The 20,034-nt window shown below is 36.8% G+C and overlaps 1 protein-coding gene and 1 non-coding gene across 2 annotated transcripts in view; one reads left to right on the top strand and one right to left on the bottom strand.

Moving 5' to 3' along the window:
• ROBO1 (roundabout guidance receptor 1) overlaps window positions 1–20,034 on the top strand; it is a 1,262,210-nt gene that overhangs the window by 340,159 nt on the left and 902,017 nt on the right. The window lies entirely within an intron of this gene.
• Window positions 5,956–6,028, bottom strand: TRNAC-ACA (transfer RNA cysteine (anticodon ACA)). Its single transcript has one exon. It is a non-coding gene; the product is annotated as a tRNA-Cys (tRNA).

The raw sequence follows: 20,034 nt of genomic DNA, 5'->3' as shown, positions 1-20,034 counted from the left end.
ACTTCTTTATACCAATATATGCCCAAGCATTATACATTGAAATATGAATAATTTTAGTATAATTCATTTTGCTTTCAGTTTTCCAGTTTTGTGTGTCTGTGTGTGTCTATATATATATATATATATATATATATATATATATATAGACACACACATTTTACTCTGTAAATACTCATTCTGGACCAGGCCCTGTTGTAAATACTTTATTTCATTCATTTCAAATTTTCAGTCAACCCAGGAGGATTTTCCCATTTTAAAGATGAACAATAAAGAGGTTAGGGTACATAATCTAAAGACACATTGCTTAAAGTGGTAGAGGTGGGATGTAAAAAGAGAACCCTTGTTAAAGTTTAATCGTCATCATGTGGCTGGTATTAGGCTTCCATAGTCTCTGAATGGTTGTTATTTTTTCATTAAATATTCAGGAGCACAATTTTTCAGACTTACCAGTTACATAAGTCATGATTAATTGTCTGCCTCTCTGATTGACTTTTTGTTTGACTGCTTGTTTTGAGTATGAGGTGAAGTTGCTAAGTTTTGTTTCTTGAATAAGTAAAGATCTTATCTAATGGGATGGATCTGATCACTTATTAAAGTTTACTTAGTGAATCTTGCCTGTTCAAAGTGCTGAGCCTTTTCAAATATTTCTCCAGAACTAGAAAATCCTGGAAAAGGTCTGTCCAGTATCCCAGGTAGTGAAATGTTTACTGACTAAAAACATTTCAGTATTGTTTACTGAGGCAAAATGGCTAATCAGTGTGTTGAGTTTCTGAACTACAAATTTAGCTGTAGTCTTTGGTGTTTATTGACTAGTAATTATAGTACACACACACACACACACACACACACACACACATATATATATATATGAACAGACACACACGTGTGTGTGTGTGTGTGTGTTGCTCAGTCATGTCCAATTCTTTGCAACTCTGTGGAATGTCGCCTGTCAGGCTCCATAGAATTCTCCAGGCAAGAATACTGGAGTTGGTAGCCATTCCCTTCTCAGAGGATCTTCCCCAGGGATTGAACCTGCATCTCTTACATATCCTGCATTGCATTCTCTACCATCTGAGCTACCAGGGGAGCCCAGAGAAAGAAAAAGAGAGAGAGGCTTCAAAATGCTCTTAAAATTTTATAAACTATAAATCATTCTACACAATACATTTGAATAATTTACTATTTAATTAGACTTTTAGTCTACTTTTCTCAGAGTTTTTTTTTTTATTTTTTTGTAATCAGAAAATATTTTTCATGAATGATATATGGACTTAGGCCCAATGGCAGAGGTTTAGTTAAATAAATTAGGACATAATCCCCTAATAGAATTCTATAGCAAATATAGAAACACTTATGAAGGGCCTCTTTTTTAAAATAATGTCAGAATATCTCATGTTATGATGCTATCCAAAGATGTAGGAAGTAAAGATTTGTATTCAGTGTAATCTCCACTATATAAATGTAGAAATACATGCCTATGCATAGTAGTAAGTTACATACACATAAGATGCAAATATTGGAAGGGGATATATATATATATAGATGTGGAGATAGGAATGAACTATATGGAGATATGGAGATAAGAAAGGAGTATATTTAGATATGACCCCCTTCAATATTCTTGCCTGGAAAATTCCATGGACAGAGGAGCCCACCAGGCTCCATGGAGTAGCAAAGAGCTGGGCACAGTTGAGGCCAACTACATGAAACTCCAATATTTTGGCCACCTGATGCAAAGAGCTGACTCATTTGAAAAGACCCTGATGTTGGCAAAGATTGAAGGCAGGAGGAGAAGGGAACGACAGAGGATGAGATGGTTGGATGGCATCACCGACTCAATGAACATGAGTCTGGATAAACTCTGGGAGTTGGTGATGGACAGGGAGAACTGGTGTGCTGTGGTTCATGATGTCACAAAGAGTCGGACATGACCGAGCAACTGAACTGAACTGAACATGCTCCGTATGTAGACATGGCAATAGTGGATGACATAGGAGTCTGGAGGGCTGCAATCTATGGGTTGCAAAGAGTTGAACACAACTTAGCAACTGAACAACTGAACCGTTATTAACAGCCGTTGAAACTGAGAATTTTATGTTTCCTTCTTCATATCTTTAGGTTTTATACAGTGAGTATAGTTACTGTTTTATTTGAAAGAGAAAATTAAATGCTTTTCAGATATTGCTACATATGTATTTCTTTTCATCTGCTCTCTCATAAGATGAGAAAATTTTTATCCTATGAGGTTCTGGAAAGAATATGGAGATCTATGATGCCAAAATTCGAACAGTTCAGATTCTAAAATCCAGTACAAGGAACTGAAATACTACTGTTTCATACTTTTTTAACTATTAAAAATAAAATTGATATTCTACTGATTCAGATCCCATAAGTTCTTCTAGGGATAATTAATACAGGTAAGACTGCATTTTGTGTCATCAAAAAATATGCATTGTGCTAATAACATAGAATTTATCTATCAGCACATACAAATTAGAAGGCAACAGAAAGATCACTGACCAGGACTGTGATTCCTGTAATTTTAAAGTATTCTATTTTGTTTTAACACTCACTGGCACATGCCCAGCCTTCCCAAGTAGCACTAGTGGTCAAGAATGCATCTGTCAATGCAGGAGGCATAGAGACACAGGTTCAATCCCTGGGTTGGGAAGATCTCCTGGAGGAGGGCATGGCAACCCATACCAGTATTCTTGCCTGGAGAATCCTATGGACAGAGCAGCCTGGTGGGCTATGGCCCATAGGGTCGCAGAGAGTTGGATACAACTGAAGCGACTTAGCACACGTGCACAAATATCCTGAAGTTGATAAAAGTCTTAGTGTTCACAGATGTTATTTCTATAGGGAATAAGAGGTCCAGCAATAATTTACTCCATTTTTCTACTAAGAATGAGTGATATTTAGGTTACTAAATTGTGTTCCTATCAATACTATTAAAAATGAATAATGAATAGAAACATGACACTTTACTTGTTTTATTCTATAGTTATTTTTCATATTTTTAAGAATTATGTATATATAATATATAAAGTATATATAATAATTTCTTTCACATTATTAGACTTAATTCATTCAATTCTTTAAAAAAGCCCTCTAATAGCAAGACAGAGAAGGCAATGGCACTCCACTCCAGTACTCTTGCCTGGAAAATCCCATGGAAGGAGGGGCCTGGTAGGCTGCAGTCCATGGGGTCGCTAGAAGTCAGACACGACTGAGCGACTTCCCTTTCACTTTTCACTTTCGTGCATTGGAGAAGGAAATGGCAACCCACTCCAGTGTTCTTGCCTGGAGAATCCCAGGGATGGGGGAGCCTGGTGGGCTGCCGTCTATGGGGTCGCACAGAGTCGGACACGACTGAAGCAACTTAGCAGCAGCAGCAGCAATAGCAAGAACATATATTGAGACTGTTTAGGTGGCTTGCTAAATTTTACTTAGTTTACTTGTGCTTCCTGTCAAAGTTTGTTCATATTATGCATATTTATTTGAATAGCAAAATCAAAGAGTAAGAGATTGTTCATTGGACATAGACACATCTTTAGCTCACCCTTACACACAAACTATTCACTCTTTTTCTAATCTGAAAATTTACCTTATGTGAAAGTTCTCTTTAAATATCTCCAATTAAAAAGAAAATTCTAGATCCTCTACCATAACAGATCTTTTTTGCCATCTAAGTTCTCTGGACTTGCTTCATCAAGTATTCCCAATGATCTAATCTCTTCCCATGGTACTAGTGAAGTGAATGAAGTTGCTCAGTCATGTACAGCTCTTTGCAACCCCCTGGACTGTAGCCTACTAGACTGCTCTGTCCATGGGATTCTCCAAGCAAGAATACTGGAGTGGGTTGCCATTTCCTTCTCCAGCGGATCTTCCCAATCCAGGGATCGAACTGGGTCTTCCACATTGCAGGCAGACGCTTTACCCTCTGAGCCACCAGGGAATGGTACTAAGAGACAACTAAATTCACAGGGTCATTATTCATTACCCTGTTATTTCTTTCCCCTGTAAAATCTTGATGCATTCAGTCTTGATCAAGATGCCAAACATGTTTTTTGGTGTTTTTTTTTTTTCCTATTCAATTAAATTTCTATCATAACTATGGCAGCTTCTTCAGAGTTCTTCTACTTAATCCAGATATTCAGGTTTTAGTCACCTTCCTACTAAACTAAAATTAATTATCCACTCCTTCAAAGCTGACTTTGGTGTTTTCCTTCCCTTTCTTGCAAATTATGTAAAAAACATTATTAGACACATTGATTGCCTGATAAAAGGATGGTCTCTTTATAATAAGAGTGCACTTAAGCATGACCCTGTAATATTCGCCACTCCCTTCCTATCATTGCTCCTCTGTTTCTGCTGTTTGTTTATGGAAGTTTTAGCCAGTCACTGTCCTTAGTTTAAGACCTACTCCATGGGAAGTTTCAATCCTTCCCAAGATTGTATTTTATCTCTTCTGAAGAGTCCCAGGTTTCTTTTTCTATTCCTCATCTCTATTTAATGGCAAGATAATGGATTTTTTAGAAACGAAACATGCTAATTTTTAAATTTTCTCCCCAATTTTCCCCATATTTCTCTTCCATATCAAGTGGTTTTAGGCTAACTAAATAGTGTTTGCATTGCATTCTACTTTGGACAATGCTCCTTTGTTTTCTCTGGAAGATTTTTGGGTTTTAAAATATCTTTCTATTGACCTATCTAAAAATTCATCTCACCTCCCTCTCTACCCTCTGTTCTTGTTTCCTTGAATGCATTGTCCTACCACCTGTCATGGATACAGGTCCTTAGATACAATATTTTTTTATTCTGTTAATTGCATTCTAATCATATACAGCAACAAATTTCATAAATTATTCATGTTTTCCAATAGTTCACACTTCAACCTTTCTGGTTTCTCTCATCTCTTGACACTGACATGTCTAGTTGTCTAATCCTATACAACATTTTTTTGTTGGTGGTGTTTAGTCACTAAGTCACGTCTGACTTTTTGCAACCCCATGAACTGTAGCCCACAGGCTCCTCTATCTGTGGGATTCGCCAGGCAAGAATACTGGAGTGTGTGGCCATTTCCTTCTACAGGGGATCTTCCCAACGCAGGGCTGACCCTGCATCTCCTGCTTGGCAGGCGAATTCTTTACTGCTGAGCCACCATCACGGCAGGCAGATAAAAGTATCCTCTATGATTCTTGGGTGCTTTGATTTGATCATTGACCACCATGTCCCCAAGAAAACCTCGGGGTTGCTGTTGTTCTGTTGCCCAGTCATGTCCAACTCTTTGAGACACCATGGACTGTAGCACACTAGGCCTCCTTAAGTCACTGTAAATAGTATTCCCCAAAACAATATTTTTTACATTTGATATTTTACTGGGAGAGAGAGAGATATATAAGATATAATTTTAACTGGTCTTGTAATCATAACTTCTGTTATTGCTCATTTTATAAAACATTTCAGTATTACTATAAAATTTTGAGTGACTTTATATAGTAAAATATTGAGAAATCCTGATTGAGAACTTTTTCATAAACTAAAATTTCCAAACTGCATTAGCAATTCATTGAACTGTTAAGGAGATTTTTAGCTATTAAAATGAGAATGACTCAGTTCTTTTGAGGGTTGTAATAAATTTTGAATGATGTTTATTCAAATGCAACTTTTTGTGATAAGAACAACTAATTCCATTATAAGACCTCTAATGGAAATTTCTGTCTTTAGGTAAAAGGTTAATGCAACAATTCATTGCCTTAGAATGGTACTGTGTGGGTTAGTATAATGAACATAAGTCCAACATCTCTTATGTTTACCTTTATTGCCTGCATGCATGCATTAATCCTGTCTGACTCTTCAAACTCAAGGAGTGTAGCCCACCAGGCTACTCTGTCCATGGAATTCTCTAAGCAAGAATACTGTAGTGGGTTGCCATTACCTTCTCCAGGGGATCTTCCTGACCCAGGAGTTGAACCTGGGTCTCCTGCATTGTAGGCAGATGCTTTACCATCTGAGCCATCAGGGAAGCTCTTATCTTTATAAATTGCTTAAAATTATTCAAACTTGCAATAGGCAGAGTTGACTATCCCTTTCTAGAATGCTATCTAGAAATACCAGATTCCCATTAATTTTCCATTTAATAGACATATATAGTCACATTAGCTGTGGGTTACATTAAAATATTTTTCAAAATATATTTTTTCTCAAACTGTTAATGTTTTTATAACTCTGTTTTCTCAGAACATCAGTGGGGTTTACTTTGCGTACTCCAGTTTATAAAGGACTATGCCCATTGGTCTTCTATTTGTCAATATAACCGTTTATTTGTGGTTGTGTGTCATTGTTGTTGTTCAATCACTCAGTCGTGTCCACTCTTGGTGACCCCATGGACTGCAGCATGCAAGGCTTCTCTAAGCTTCACCACCTCCCAGAGCTTGCTCAAACTCATGTCCATTGAGTCAGTGATGCCATCCCACCATCTCATCCTCTGTCATCCCCTTCTCCTGTCTTCAATCTTTCCCAGCACCAGGGTCTTTTCCAATGAGTCAGCTCTTCCCATCAGGTGGCCAAAGTATTGGAGCTTCAGCTTCAGCATCAGTCCTTCCAATGAATATTTATGATTGATTTCCTTTAGGGTTTACTGGTTTGATCTCCTTGCTGTCCAAGGGGCTCACAAGAGTCTTTTCTAGCACCACATTTTTATATCATCAGTTCTTCAGTGTTCAGCCTTCTTTATGGTTGAACTCTTACATCTATGTCCAATTCTAACAAACTTTATTTTGGGGAGCTCCAAAATCACTGCAGGTGGTGACTGCAGTCCTGAAATTAAAAGACTCTTGCTCCTTGGAAGAAAAGTTATGACCAACCTAGATGGCATATTAAAAAGCAGAGACATTACTTTGCCAACAAAGATCCATCTAATCAAAGCTACGATTTTTCCAGTAGCCATGTATGGATGTGAGAGTTGGACTATAAAGAAAGCTGAGCACTGAAGAATTGATGATTTTGAACTGTGGTGTTAGAGAATACTCTTAAGAGTCCCTTGGACTACAAGAAGATCCAACCAGTCCATCCTAAAGAAAATCAGTCCTGAATATTCATTGGAAGGACTGATGCTGTAGCTGAAACTCCAATACATTGGCCACCCTGATGCGAAGAACTGACTCATTGGAAAAGACCCTGAGAAAGACTGAGGGCAGGAGGAGAAGAGAACGATAGAGGATGAGATGGTTGGATGGCATCACTGACTCGAAGGACATGAGTTTGAGTAAACTCCGGGAGTTGATGATGGACAGGGAAGCATGGCATGCTGCAGTCCATGGGGTCTCAAAGAGACACAACTGTGCGACTGAACTGAACTGAAATGACTCACATCTATACATGAATACTGGAATAATGATAGCTTTGACTATATGGACCTTTGTCAGAAAAGTGATATCTCTACTTTTTAATATGCTGTGTAGGTTTATCATAATTATATGTCATTAGTATCATTCTAATTTCCAGATAAAGAAACTAAAGGATAAAATTTAAAATAACTTGTCTACAATCACACACTGTTAATCACCTATAGTATATGACTGAGTTTAACCTTAAATTCCTATAACTTTTGATTTCATGTTCTTTTTTCTAAAATTCAACACTGAAAATACATGTAATGGCATTGCATGATAACTGATACTGCATAGTAGGAAGTTACACCAGCTGTGAATCTTAGAGACTTTAGAGGGACACAACTTGATTTCAACAGTGGAATTTTCAGAGTGAAAAATCACAGAAATGGCTAAAGAAATAAAATTTTCTTCTTTGAGATAAGAAAAAAATGTCCTGACAATTAGAACATTATTGTAGAAGTCCTGTAATCTACTTATTAACCCCTACCCTTTAAAAAATCAGCCTAGCTTCCCAGGCTCTGACAGGGAAATACCGTATTTGCACCAGACACTCAGAGTAAAATCTAGCACTCATCAGTCAGGGCATCCTCTCACCAGGAAAGATTTTAGTGAGATGATACTATTCTCTGAAGGATGCAAAAATTATTAGGTTCAATGTGGTGTCAAATTCTGTATCCATATTATGTTATATACAATGTTCAAAGCATAAATAGAAATAAAACATCAAACCTTTTAAACTAGACATGAAAGTGTGATGTCCACATAAAGCTAAGGGAGTCAAGAGACTTTATGATTGATTAAAGAATTATTTTATCACACACACACACACACCCCACCCTATCCATTCTTTCAAGGTCATGGCATTGTAGTAGTAGTATTTCCCTGCATCTGTCCAGTTTATTATATAGCAAATACCTTACAGAATCAGTACATTGTCAATAGATTCTGTTCTAAAAGTATGACTAGTTCAGTTCAGTTCAGTTCAGTCACTCAGTCATGTCTGACTCTTTGCGACCCCACGAATCGCAGCACTGCAGGCCTCCCTGTCCATCACCAACTCCTGGAGTTCACTCAAACTCATATCCATCGAGTTGGTGATGCCATCCAGCCATGTTATCCTCTGTCATCCCCTTCTCCTCCTACCCCCAATCCCTCCCAGCATCAGAGTCTTTTCCAATGAGTCAACTCTTCGCATGAGGTAGCCAAAGTATTGGAGTTTCAGCTTTAGCATCAGTCCTTCCAATGAACACCCAGGACTGATCTCCTTTAGAATTGACTGGTTGGATCTCCTTGCAGCCCAAGGGACTCTCAAGAGTCTTCTCCAACACCACAGTTCAAAAGCATCAATTCCTCGGCGCTCAGCTTTCTTCACAGTCTAATTCTCACATCCATACGTGACCACTGGAAAAACCATAGCCTTGACTAGACGGACCTTTGTTGGCAAAGTCATGTCTCTGCTTTTTAATATGCTATATAAGTCCAATGCAAATACATCTTTGACTATGTAAATCAATTATCTTCTATTGTTTCTCCTTCTTCAGATTACCAATAGGTTTCCTCAAATGACCAAATTACTATTTTGTCATTTGATCTCAGTTTCTTCATGTATAACATAAAAGGGCTTGGACCACTCATTGACTGTTTAAATCTCTTCTAGCACCCTGACATTTTGGTATACTTGTTACTTCATCAAGTAGAGTTTCCACACTATTGATTAACAATGAAAATGAAAAAAATTTCCAATTTGTTGTCTTTGAAATGAGTCTGCTTTCTTCCTGAAACATAACTGTGTAACAGAATGTTCCAAATTACCTAAGTTTAAACAAAATTTTGAATTATAAAATTATTTCATATAAATGGCCTTATATGATTATCCATCCAAAGAATAAATAGCAAGCTTATATATAAAAGATGAACACAAATGTTAACATTATGCTATAAGTAGTACAAATAAATCTATTCTCCAATTATGTATTTCTAGTTAAGATTACATTAGCTTCTTTACTTTTAAAGTAGAATTCTCTTAGATGTTAATTTTGAAGATTTTCCAAATAATTTTGTTTTCTTTTGTATTGGATTATAAGTGATGCATAATATTATGTTGGTTTCAAGTATGTAGCATAACACTTTGATAGTTCTCTATATTGTGAACTGATCACCACAATAAATTTAGTTAACATCCACCATCAAACATAGTTACAATATTTTTTTTCTTGATGAGAACTGTTAAGATCTAATCTCTTAGCAGCTATCAAACATATACTATGGTATTAACTACAGTTGCCATTCTGTGCATTATATCCCCCATTACTTATTTTATAACTGGAAGTTCGTACCTTTTGATTCCTTCAGTCACTTAGCTCCCCCTACCCATCCTCTGCTCTGGCTACCACCTTTTTCATTTTTCAGATTCCATATATTAGTGAGATCATACAATATTCCTCTTTCTCTGTCTGATTTATTTTACTTACTTAATGCCTTCAAATTCCATCCATGTTGTCACAAATGGCAAGATTTCATTCTGTTATAGGTGAATATGTGTGTGTGTGTGTGTGTGTATGTGCGTGTATGCATATCACATGTTCTTTATTCATCCATCCATCAATGAACACTTAGATTGATTCCATGTCTTAACTATTGTAAATTAATTGCAGGGAACACCATGGTGTATATATTTTTTCAAGTCACAGGGTTCGATTTTCTCCACATCTTTGCCAGTACTTATTTTCTTTTTTATAATGGCGGTTTAGTCTCTAAGTTGTATTTGACTCTTGCAACCCCATGGACTATAGCCTGCCAGGCTCTTCTGTCCATGGGATTCTTCAGGCAAGAATATTGGACTGGGTTGCCATTTCCTTCTATAGGGGATCTTCCCAACCCAGGAACCAAACCTCGGCTCCTGCGTTGCAGGCAGATTCTTTACCGATTGAGCTATAAGGGAAGCTCCCCCTTTTTTAACGATAGCCGTTCTAACAGATATGAGGTAATATCTCATTGTTTTGATATACATTTCACTAATCCTTAGTGGCGTTGAGTATCTTTTCATGTATCCGTTGACTATCTGTATGTCTTTTTTTGGAAAACATCTTTTGAGATACTATGCCATTTTTAATCATATATTTGTTCACTCTTGAGTTTTATGAATTCTTTACATGTTTTGGATATTAACTCCTTATCAGATTTCTGATTTGCAAATATTTCCCTCCCATTTTCTGGGTTGCCATTTCCTTTTATTGATGGTCTCCTTTGTTGTATGGAAGCTTTAGTTTCATACTGTCTGACTTGTTTATTTTGCTTTTGTTGCCTTTGCTTTTGGTATCAAATCCAAAAAATTATCAAGACTTATGTCAAGGAATTTACCCCTGTGTTTTCTTCTAGAAGTCTTATAGTTTTAGGTCTTAATGTTCAAATGTTTAATCTATTTGGGTTTAGTAGTGTGATATTAAGGTAGCGGTTCAGTTTCATTTCTTTTCTTTCTTTTTTTTTTTTTTTTTTTGCATGTGGCTATCTAACTTCCCTAGTACTGTTTATTTTTCTTTCCCCATTGTATATTCTCGGCTCTTTTGTCCCAAATGAATTACCCAGGTATTCATGAACAGATTTATTTACATGGTCTTAGGCAGTTTCCTTTTACTATTAATTGAACCATAGGAAATTGTTGATATTCAACTTCCCCTTTAAAATTCAATTTCCTATAGTCTAAGCTAATTCATTTATGGGTACATGGTCAGTAATCCCAAAAAGCCAGTTTATGAGCATGTGTATTCTCTTAATTTATGGAATATATATATTTATATATGGAATATATATATATTTAACAAAGTTATGGAATATAGTTATGGAACATATTATACAGTATATGTATGAACACACACATATAAAATGTAGATATAAATATCTAAAAGAAGAAAAATAAATGAGCAACAACATTCACATTTTTTGAGCATAGGATTTATATACACATATGCTTTACTGCATTTTTAGGATACTTTGGATCTTCATATATTCTGTTTATGTGCATCCCTAATCCAGGGTTGTCAGTTTTAGAAGATGAGGACTATAATTAATACAGTACTTAACATTCCATAATTCACTGCTCTCTAAAGGTAATAGTGCTGAAATTTGGACCTATTTCTGATGAAGTATCAGCCCACCCAAATATAGTTTTAAAAATCAAGAAAGTAATTTGACTGTCTATAAATGTGAAAAAGATAAAATATATAAAAAGTTATATTAAATGTTACATTTTATAGCTATAAGGATTTCAATTGCTATTAAAATTGGGGGAAAATTAAGTCCTAAATACATAGTTTTATGTCAGAGGGAAAATTTTGATAACAGAATTCTCACAAAATTTATTATTTGGAAAATGCATTTCCCCCTGTGAATAACAGAAACAGTCATGTGATTATTTCTGTCCTTAAGAAAAGTTTCCATTAATCATAAATCCATTTGGTTTGGGTAGGAGAGAGAGAGCAAAAACAACAGTCATGCACCTTGTATGGTGATTTTAAACATGTTCATATTATCACATTTGAGTTTTATAACAGCCCTGTCAGGAAGGGAAGAATGTGTATCATCCCCCTTCAATGACTGGAATATCGTGCCAGGAAATATTATAGTCGGCTAGCATATATCCCATATATATTATTGTAGAAAGACATTAATGCAAGTTTACTTCTTATTTATTAATTAATATTATCTAATCTAAAGCTATTGCTCTACTTTGTGGCTTAGCTTTGAATCTAAAGGTATCAGGGAAGGGAGATGTGCAATTGGAAAATAGAAGAGGATGCTGGATTTTGTGTTACAGGCAATTGAGAAAGAATGAAAAGCATTATGAAGTAGAAAAACAATACTAAGCATGTGTTTAGGAAGATCATTTTAGTAACCACTGGAGAATATAGTCATATAATGATCCTTAAAGAAACTGATGATAGTGTCCAGAAAGAAAAAAAAAAAAAGTGGAAGCCTACACTACAAAGGATGGAAAGAAATATCAAGCTCTGACAATAACTGTGAAGTAGATTGGATGCTTAACATGATTATATAGTCATATAATTTTTCATCCACAACATCTGTAAGAGTGAAAGAAATTTCTATTAATAATGGAAATGAAATGGCAGTTATGAATTGAAATTGTCCCAAACAAGAATGAATTGTCTTTCAAGGTATGCTGTAAAGAAGACTCAAAGAAGCCTGTGAGGCCTTTAATGAAGTACATGGAGATAAAAATTCTAAAGACTGGGAACTTGGAAGAAGTTAGTTGCAAGAACCATTTAATGAGTTTTGTTTTCCAGCCCCATGCATTAAATAAAAATATACAAAAGTCAGTTTGAAATTAGGTGTATTTGAATCTCTGGAGTTAGATGAACACAGAGTTCCTGGCATACTGAAAATGTTTGCAAACTTTGAGGTAAATGACATCATTGAAGAAAAAAGAAGAGAGGGAAGAAATGAAGGGTCTAATAAATAAAGTGCTGAGGAGAGTTTGGGTTCACAAAAGTCAAAAGAAGAAAAGAATTTCAAAACACTCAGATAGGTAAACAGTGTCAAGTGTTAGAAAGTGCTGATACAGAACAGGTACTAAAAATGGGCCACTGGATTTGTCATTTAGTTGGTCAATAGTGACCTTTGCAAGAGCAGCTTCAGTGGAAGAACACAGAAGTAAGATTTTAACAGGATGACAACAAATGGAGGAGTTGAATAGTACCCACTAGATAAAATAGTAACCTAACTTTCTCTTGATGAAAGTGAAAGTGGAAAGTGAAAAAGTTAGCTTAAAGCTCAACATTCAGAAAAGGAAGATCATGGCATCTGGTCCCATCACTTCATGGGAAATAGATGGGGAAACAGTAGAAACAGTGTCAGACTTTATTTTGGGGGGCTCCAAAATCACTGCAGATGGTGACTGCAGCCATGAGATTAAAAGATGCTTACTCCTTGGAAGAAAAGTTATGACCAACCTAGATAGCATATTCAAAAGCAGAGACATTACTTTGCCAACAAAGGTCCATCTAGTCAAGGCTATGGTTTTTCCAGTGGTCATGTATGGATGTGAGAGTTGGACTGTGAAGAAGGCTGAGCACCAAAGAATTGATGCTTTTGAACTGTGGTGTTGGAGAAGACTCTTGAGAATCCCTTGGACTGCAAGGAGATCCAACCAGTCCATTCTGAAGGAGATCAGCCCTGGGATTTCTTTGGAAGGAATGATGCTAAGGCTGAAACTCCAGTACTTTGGCCACCTCATGCGAAGAGTTGACTCACTGGAAAAAACTGTGATGCTGGGAGGGATTGGGGGCAGGAGGAGAAGGGGACGACAGAGGATGAGATGGCTGGATGGCATCACTGACTTGATGGACGTGAGTCTGAGTGAACTCCCAGAGTTGGTGATGGACAGGGAGGCCTGGTGTGCTGCGATTCATGGGGTCGTAAAGAGTCAGACACGACTGAGCAACTGAACTGAACTGAATTTTGCTATGTACTCATTTCTATTGTAAGCGCTTTACATAGATAATCTCATGTAATCTTCATACTGTTCTGATGAAAAAGTCATTGCTTAAAATTACTGCCTGTAGGGAATTCCCTGGTGGTCCAGTGTTTAGGACTCTGCGCTTTCACTGCTAAGGGCCTGGGTTCAATCTTTAGTTGGGGAACTAATTCCACAAGCCACACAGAGTGGCCAAAAAAGAAAGTTATTGCTTGTTTAAAAAAAAAATGGAACCTATATTCAAGCCATGAGACCATTTTAGAGCCTATTCTTTTAACCCCTGAGTGTTGGCTATTTTCTTATCCATTAAGAGTAACCAACACATAGCAGTTAAGAGACTGGACTCAAAATTCTCACTACTCCTTTTGAGTTATTAAAGAGTGATGGTCTGCTTAAAAAAGGATTATTAAAATTCATGTCCCTCATTTCCCATACACCCCTCAAAGTAGAAAAGCTATAGTGTTCTGCAGGAACCTTCGTCAATATATAATTTACTATATCAGATAGGTTGACTGGCATTGAGAGGCAATGATATATGGGACAGGTATGGAAGACAGGCCCAACATGGCAGTGACTTCTGCACAGAGAAGAAGGTCTTGAGTAATTTGTCATTGGTAGATACTGAAAGGGGAAGAAAGAGAAACAGTCTACTTGGAAGAGGGGAGCAGATTATGTTTCAAAGGGAAAGGGAGATTTTTTTCAGATTTCACTAGGTTAAGCCATGTTGCTGACAGCTGTCCATGATTTGTGACTCTGAGCAAGACATTTAATTTTTCAGTCTCAAATTTCTTGTTTGTAAAATGAGAAGTTTAAGCTAAGTGATCTCTAATGTTTCTTCTAGTTATAATGTTTCTAAATAGTTTTGAATATTTGCTTAGGCTTTTCCTTATTTTATCTGATGATATACTGTCTGTGTCTGTTAAAAAACAATGGCTCTTTTATGGCCTTAAGGGAAACCACATGAAATTATTAATTGGGTAGTGTAATGGGTCCTCACTTTGAGGTCTCACATGAGATGTTTTATTTAGTGATGCTGTAGATGTGTATTTCTATATTTATAACCAGATACATCATTAATACATTGTCTATTATAAAACAGTGCCGCCCACTTTTAGAATATCTTTCTCCATAAAGTTAAAACTCATTCTAATATCTCATGCATTATGCCTATGTATCATTCCTATCACTCATATTTTATTGATTTTCTTTTGAAGTGCTGTCAAGAGAAATTTATAGCAGCAACATATTCATTGACCTTGTAATTATATGGCTTATAGCATTCTCTCCAAAACTGCTAATCATTTCCTACAAAAAGTAACTTGTTCTTTAAGTTTTGTTCTTTTAGTAAAACTCTGACACACATCTTATTTTTTGTAATCAAGATCAGTTTGTTTATCTAACCGATTATGATGATCTTTGGGAGGCAGGGTAAGGTTACCCATTTTCATCATTGGCAGGTCTGTGGCAGATGGTTTGGACATTCATTCTGTGATTGCTTCCCTGACACATTCTCAGAGGATCAATTCCTTGAGTGATAGATGGGAAATGTACCACTCCCTTTGGCTCCTTTTTGTATTTCCTCTTTACAAAGAGGTATTCTGAACAAAAGAAATCTGGGTTTCTGGTCTAGAGTTCTTGCCTGTTATATAGTGATTCAGTCTTCAAGCAAGAGGTAACACATCTTCATATATGGACACACCAGTTGGGGAATCTTAAAAATTTGGATACAGATTAAGGCAAATGAGATACTTGGTGGTTTGCCTTTTGGAAACCACAATTTTATTTCACTGTTGATTCTCATTTATCTTGTAACAATTTTGTTTGAACCCAAACTGAAGCCTGTGTTTGCAAATACAATAGTTGTTAGTCACTGATCGTGTCTGACTCTTCCCAACCCTGTGGACTGCGGCACACCAGGCTTCCTTGTTCTTCACCATCTCCAGGAGTTTGTTCAAACTCATGTCCATGGAGTCCGTGAGGCCATCCAACCATCTCGTCCTGTCGTCCCCTTCTCCTCCTGCCTTCAGTCTTTCCCAGCATCAGGGTCTTTTCCAATGAGTCAGCTCTTTGCATCAATTGACCAAAGTATTGGCACTTCAACTTCAGCATCAGTCCTTGCAATGCATATTCAAGGTTGATATACTTTAGGATTGACTGGTTTGATCTCCTTGCAGACCAAGGGATTCTCAAGAGTCTTCTCCAACACCACAGTTCAAAAGCATCAATTCAGCCAGCCATTAAAAAGAATACATTTGAATCAGTTCTAATGAGGTGGATGAAACTGGAGCCTATTATACAGAGTGAAGTAAGCCAGAAAGAAAAACACCAATACAGTATACTAACGCATATATATGGAATTTAGAAAGATGGTAACAATAACCCTGTGTACGAGACAGCAAAAGAGACACTGATGTATAGAACAGTCTTTTGGACTCTGTGGGAGAGGGAGAGGGTGGGAAGATTGGGGAGAATGGCATTGAAACATGTAAAATATCATGTATGAAATGAGTCACCAGTCCAGGTTCGATGCACGATACTGGATGCTTGGGGCTGGTGCACTGGGACAACCCAGAGGGATGGAATGGGGAGGGAGGAGGGAGGAGGGTTCAGGATGGGGAACACATGTATACCTGTGGCGGATTAATTTTGATATTTGGCAAATCTAATACAGTTATGTAAAGTTTAAAAATAAAATAAAATTAAAAAAAAAAAAAAAAAAAAAAAAAGCATCAATTCTTCACCACTCAGCCTTCTTTATGGTTCAACTCTCATATCCATACACAACTACTGAAAAAACCATAGCTTTGACTAGATAGACCTTTGTCAGCAAAGTAATGTTTCTGCTTTTTAATATGCTGTCTATATTTGTCATAGCTTTTCTTCCAACGAGCAAGCATCTTTTAATTTCATGGCTCTGCTTACTGTCTGCAGTGATTTTGGAGTGCAAGAAAATAGTCTGTCTCCGTTCCCACTGTTTCCCCATCTAATTGCAATGAAGTGATGGGACTGGATGCCATGATCTTAGTTTTCTGAATGCTGAGTTTTAAGCCAGCTTTTTCAGTCTCCTCTTTCACCTTCATCAAGAGGCTCTTCAGTTTCTCTTCACTTTCTGTCATAAGGGTGGTTTCCTCAGCATATCTGAGGTTATTGATATTTCCCCTGGCAGTCTTTCATCCAGCCTGGTATTTTGCATGATGTACTCTGCATGTAAGTTGAACAAGCAGGGTGACAATACACAGCCTTGAAGTACTCCTTTCCCAATTTGGAACCAGTCCGTTGTTCCATGTCCAGTTCTAACTGTTGCTTCTTGACCTACATGCAGGATTCTCAGGAGGCAATTAGGTATTCAAAAAAATTGCAATTCTGACTAAGTGATTTTCTCACTTGTATCACATGGGCATAATATGTTTCTTTGTTCCTCTTATCTCCTAGTGACAACATCAACAGTAAAACCCAATCATCAAAAGTATATACATCAAATTAATTTGGAAGACTGCCATTTATAGTTTATATATGTGTGTGTGTGTGTGTGTATATATATATATATATATATATATATATATATATTTGAATACATATTATACTGCACATTTCAGTTCTTTGTATTCCTACCTGGGCTTTAGTGATAGAATGCTCTGTGGGGGTGAGAATGGGAAGTGGGACATTTGGGAGTTTCTGAATGAAAATAGTTACACTATTTACAAGAAACATTATGTTTCACCTTATAACTGGACTGGGAATCACTAGCTATTGAAATTGTCCTGACTTATACTGTTTATTAGACTGAAAGATAAATTCAGCACTGTAGTGATAATAATATTAAATGTGTACAAATTTTTGGTCCTATGTGAGCCCAACCATAGGAACTATAGTATGATCTGTTGCTGTTATTGTGAATAATTCATTAAGAACTGTGCTATTTTGTAAGAGTAATGCTTTGTGGTGTCCTTGAAACATTCTTCCTCCTCCATTTCTGAACATAATCTGTTTCAGAGCTTCACAACACAGCCATCTATGCATCACGCTAGCATCCAATCCCAACACAAACCCAGACTAAAAGTATTGCTTTGTCAGTAGGGCAAATATGTACTGAAAATTGGCTGCAAGCCCTACTCCATATTCTTTTCTGGGTTTGATTTCCTACAGTCTCTTCTCTCTCTCTTCAGGCCTCCAACACCTCCCTCCACCATTCCCCCTGTCCCAGGCCTTATGTACCAATATATACATACTCTCCTACTTTACATTCTGAAATATGAAAAATAATCTGTAGTAATCATCTTCATCTTGCCATTGTGAAATCTACCAAACTATATTCCTATTAAATCTATATCTTCTGCTTTCCTTGCTAAGGCAAAAGTGTTCCTATTTTTATTAAAAGCTACTTTTACTGTAGATATGATCATATTTTAGTGAATATTTTTTCTGCAGTCATTTTTTTCTGCCAGTAATATCTCTCTTTCTTTCAAAAGGATTATTCTAGCCATGCTCTACTAAGATTCTCCATCTTAAAAAAAAAAGAAGATTCACTTTTAGAATATCTCCCTCCTTGCTCTTCTTTTCAGCAAAAATTGTTAAGCTATTTATGCTCCTATTGCCCCTTCCTCACTACACTGTCTCCTCATCATATTAAATAGGCATCCATACTAAGCACTCTGTTGAAATTGATCATACCAAAAACATCAGCTATCAACATATTGCAAAGTACAGCAGTCACTTCTCACCTTAGTAGGGCCTCATAGCTCATTCACTCTTTAAACACACATCTCTTGGCTTCCACCCCACCACACACACACCTAGGTCTCCTCATACCTGTTAGCTACTCTTTCTCAGTCTCCTTTTCATATTTCTTCTCCTTTTCCTGTTCTCTCTAAATGCGTGTTCCCTTGGCTTACAGCTTGCTTATAATCATTCTCTAAATGATTTCTTCTTCTTGTTGTTCAGTCGCTCAGTCATGTCCAACTCTGTGCCACCCCATGGACTGCAGCTCGCCAGGTTTCTCTGTCCTAGTCACTTGCTTATAAATATTATCTTATGTTTCTGTAACTCACACTGTTATATCTCTGTCTCTGGATTTTCCATTCCTCCCTCCCTCCCTCCTCACTTCCCCTCCTTTCTTCCTTCTTTCCTTTATTTCCTTCTCTCTCTCTCTCTTTCTTTCTCTCTTTTTTGGTTTGAGTTCTATAATTTTCTCTCCAACCATTTACCAGACGTCTCCAACTGAATGTAAAGTAGACATCACAAGCACTATATGGCCAAAAATAAAATATTTAATTCTCCTACACCTTCATCTCAATCTGGTCTTCTGTCTTCCCCATCCCAGTATTCAGCACTTCCATTTATCCAGTAGCTTAATACTGGATTTATCTTGAGATTTCTTACTCTCTCCCATCTAATCTAGCAGCAGGTTTGATTGACTCTATCTCTAAAATAGGTTCTACGCTAATCTTCCTCCTTCCATCTCTCCTGTTACCATCCTAATCCATTCTTGGATTCTTATAATCTATTTTTCACAGAGAAACAAAAATTATTCTAATAAACTCTAAATAAAAACACATCACTCCCCTACTTAAATAGTCCAATAGCATCTTGTTTCATTCACATAAAAATCCCAATTCCTTTCTTGGTCACAGAACTCTTTCTAACCTGGACTGTACCTATACCTCCAAGACCAGCTTCTACAACCATCCTTCAGACACAAGAGAAACATAGAACCCTCACACATGACAAGTCTGGTCCAGTCTCAGGCCTCTTCTGCTTGCTAGTCCCTCTGGACGTTCTTCTCACAAATTGGATCATGGATGCATCCACGAACAATGACTTTGGCTCATTTTGATTAATATTACCTCACTTATTTTCTTGTAACTTTGTCTTTTTTTTCTTTTTGGGTCTCATTAATGTTGGAAATCAGATTGTATATTTCTGTGTCTCCTTATTTCTTTTCTATACCCTTAACCTCAATTCCATGTAGGTAGCTCCATTTCCCACTGTCAGAATCCTGGTACCAAACCATACTAATACATGCATTAATTTGTTCCACCCTACAATACACTCAAAACAACTACTACTAACAACAATATTACCAAGTATAGTTCAAATTTTCTTTGTACTTTTTGTCTTTAGAAGCTAGACTGCTAAAGGTGTCAAGTC

This window comes from Bubalus kerabau, chromosome 2 (assembly GCF_029407905.1).
Source record: "Bubalus kerabau isolate K-KA32 ecotype Philippines breed swamp buffalo chromosome 2, PCC_UOA_SB_1v2, whole genome shotgun sequence".
Classification (NCBI taxonomy): Eukaryota; Metazoa; Chordata; class Mammalia; order Artiodactyla; family Bovidae; genus Bubalus; species Bubalus kerabau.
This window is presented reverse-complemented; position numbering and strand designations above follow the sequence as displayed.